The 3590-nt window shown below is 37.5% G+C and overlaps 1 protein-coding gene across 1 annotated transcript in view; it reads right to left on the reverse strand.

Moving 5' to 3' along the window:
- LOC117111945 (potassium channel subfamily K member 10-like) overlaps positions 1-3590 on the reverse strand; it is an 11225-nt gene that overhangs the window by 6639 nt on the left and 996 nt on the right. The window lies entirely within an intron of this gene.

The following is a 3590-nucleotide window of genomic DNA, read 5'->3' on the forward strand; positions in this document are numbered from 1 at the left end:
TATATAATCCTTTTAACCTGTGTGATTTTCTGGAACCCCAATGACTCTAAGAATTAGGTACAGTGTTTATACCGATTAAATCCATCTGACCATATACAATTTTTTTTTTTATAAGAACCAGTAAGATTTTTCCCAGGCTCAGTGTTCTTATTTTTTGGCCGATTTCAGGCTCAAAATGTTCTTAATTTTTTCTTATTTTACACCCTTTTCAAACATAGAAAATTATTATTGTACAGCAAAAATAGGCCCTGAAAAACATGCCCTGGAAAAATTTCCCCAGAAAAAAAGTCTGGTAAAAATGGCCCAAATGACAGTACACCTGATTATAGGGGGTATTACATAGTCACACCTACATTACTGCACAAAAGGTACAGATATAATTTTTTGGTTTTTCAAAAACCTCATTTGACATTTTACCTCAGCCTCAATTTGTTCTTATTTTGTTCTTAATTTTTAAGCAATTTCAGCCTCGACAGTGTTCTTATAAAATGTGTTCTTATAAAAAAAAAAGTGTACCTATAATTAACACTTTGTGAATAGGCCTATTATTATAGGCATAATATTTTCTTGAGCCATACCGGTAAGGATATGATGTCCTGTAAGGTAAGACTCTTTAAAAAAAATCTTATTAATATGGGAGGGTCCCTCCTGAACATTTCCCACATTCCCTCATCATTTAACAATATTGAAAAGTATTGAAAATTACAAAGGGCCGCCACTCGTATTGCTTACATACGCGGTGGTGGCAATTATGACGATCGTCCATCATATCCAGAACGTTTACGTTGTAGGCCTATAACCTTTTTCCACTTGCAGTTAGAAGGAGTGTAGCTAGAGTCTTGTTGGCATCCCGTTTCTATAAAGGCTTCCCAGAGGACATTAATGTTCCTTTTTCTCATAGTAACCATAATCTCGTCTTACTCGGCCATTGTGTACGCATAAATCATTTGAAAATTCTACATACGTGGAGGCTCAGGAACATTTTCCCTGTGGTAATCAGAAACTCAGTCGTTTAAACAAAGCCTGCTGTGGCAAGACAGCAACAATTAAATATAATAAATGTTTTGGTCGTTGTTGCTTCGCCAAACCTGATCTTGCCTAAGGGGTAAGCTGTAGATTGTAATAAGGTAGAATAATTAATATATTCTGCCTTATTGTAGTCTACAGCTTATCTTTTCAATATGTTTTATTATAGATAAATTTATGCTTTTTTTCCGTGAAAAATTTATAAAATGTGAAAAATCTATTTAAATTCTTGTTTATCCTTGTTTGTTTACAGGTTAGCGTTTTAGAGAGAATTCATTCCGTGTCGGGCTTTAGCCTAGCCCACTATTTTCCTCTGGGCTCCGCTAACCTGTCTTTTTGTCCTTTTTGTGTGTGTTGTATATATAAATATGCCGAATTTGTAATAAATAAAACGAACACCAGCGACTCAAGTCGGCCATGGGGGAGATCTGCTCTCTGCCGTGAACATTTGCTTATAAACAAAGCACAAAAGATATTATCAACTCAAACTCTAAATAAAGGTCTAGGCCTATTGAGGTTTCATTCTCTTTAACTGATCATAGATTTGATGCACCGGCACTTTTACTTCCATTTGTAATCATTTTTCAAGCCCCCAGAAATCTAGACTCAAAAATACTGCAATGAGTGTTTTGTGCGAGTAAAATAGTTCTACTATTAGTTTACTATAGTAAAAACTCGAAGTAGGCCTATACTACGTATGTTCATGACGATAAAGTATCTATATCTATTGTATCTGTAAAGGAGCTTATAATAATACACATGAATCAATATTCCGGCCCGGAAACCTAAGCGTCCAGGATGGTACTATGGATTACTTTTTAGTAATTAGGCCTATTTATTATTTGCCTGTATTTATTATAGACTCGAAACCTAGACTCAGAAAAACAGGATGGTGTTCAGTGGAGAATAGGTCTAGGTGATTACTTCAATAAAAGAGTAATAATATTATGTTTATTCTTTACAGCTTAGCCTTGAGGGCCCATTATATGCGAAGGGCCCCGACTGTACACTCGAGAAACAGGGCTCCTTGAAACCTAACTACACCACTGATGTGTTTTTGCTTGGTTTCCAGTTTGGAAATTTACGCATTAGCCCGTTCCGCTAAGCCCCATTCCTTGAATAATTAAGTGCTAAGGTTCGCCACACAAAACGACACGATACGTGAACTCGCGCGTTCGTGGGACAAGCGCGTTCGTAATCCTGGCCCTGTTCTGATTGGTCGTTTAAGTTTGATTGACACTCCGGAAAAAAGTCCACTGTATCTAAAGAGAATTGTAAATAATTTGTATTCGTATGTAATATATTAAATCATGTGAGGAAAAACAATTGCTTTGATTTTGTTTGATAAAAACGTACAATGCTTTAATGGACTCTTGACACAGTTATCGATATATGTACTTGGCACTACTCTCGAATCAGATAATAACGCTTTCAATACGGATGTGATACTGAATAATGCGCACTAACCTTCCAGCTGATGGCAAGATAAGGAAAAGGATGTATTTCGATTAAATACTGTATTCAGTCGTTGGGAGGCCTGTATTATTACAATTAGTATATCGCCTTTAAATTATTTGTTAATTTATTATTTATTTTTAGGCCGAAGGAGGGGGAAACACAAGATTATGTTAATGCGAACCAATTCTAAATATAATGCTGAGAAAGTTATTTTGGTGTTGTCTTTGGTGTTGTTACGTGTTACATGTATAGCGCCTTTCTTTTCAGTTACGAAGCGCTGAAGCGACTCTCCACAATATAAGTCAAAACATCCCCCAGAATAAAGCTTGCATAGAACCAAACCCAAGGAAAGTGTGCAAACTTAACTAATGTGTTTGAGGGAAATCGTGTGCGTCATTGAAGTCACGCACTTTAACCAAAAAACTCCATTATTCGACACTTCGACAACGAGTATAATAATTCTTTAATTGCGAAGTCTTTGTAAATCGTGGTTTTGTTCATATAAATCGAATTAGAATTTAGACGGGCCTAAGGAAGGAATTCACAATGGAGTCAACACTACCTTAGACTCGCTATGATTGGTAGGAAATGTTATAGATATAGCACCAGATAGCCGAAAACGATACTCTCAGAATTTGTCTTTATTGCCATTAATTTTAAGGGACGGGCCGAGCTTTACCTCCTGGTACTGGTACCACAATTACGTCACATATTAGTAGTAGCGCTCGGGTGAGAATCTAAGCCTTACGTGATGTGTATTAACTTCATATACCTTACACCTGTGAATGTCTCTGCCTTGGTGGTAGTGGTTTACATAATATCAGGGGTGGCGCCAGGACCTTCCCGACGGAGGGGATAAAGGCCCCGACAGGGGGGATAGTGGAGCGAATCGAGTCTCACTTGGCTGGGGCCAGGGGGCCGCCTAGGGCCCCCGGTGGGGGCCAGGGGGCGAAGCCCCCTGGAAGCCACGGATATTTAATGAATTATGGCGAATTTTTATTACTTATTTGATAGGCATCGAGTTACTATAATATGACTTCATGTAGGCTATGCTTTCTAATGTTGACATCAGCTTCCAAAACCAAAACATTTTGAATAAAGCAAGA

The sequence above is a fragment of the Anneissia japonica genome, unplaced genomic scaffold (assembly GCF_011630105.1).
Source record: "Anneissia japonica isolate Jap-2015-1 unplaced genomic scaffold, ASM1163010v1 scaffold1594_len1068242_cov183, whole genome shotgun sequence".
Classification (NCBI taxonomy): domain Eukaryota; kingdom Metazoa; phylum Echinodermata; class Crinoidea; order Comatulida; family Comatulidae; genus Anneissia; species Anneissia japonica.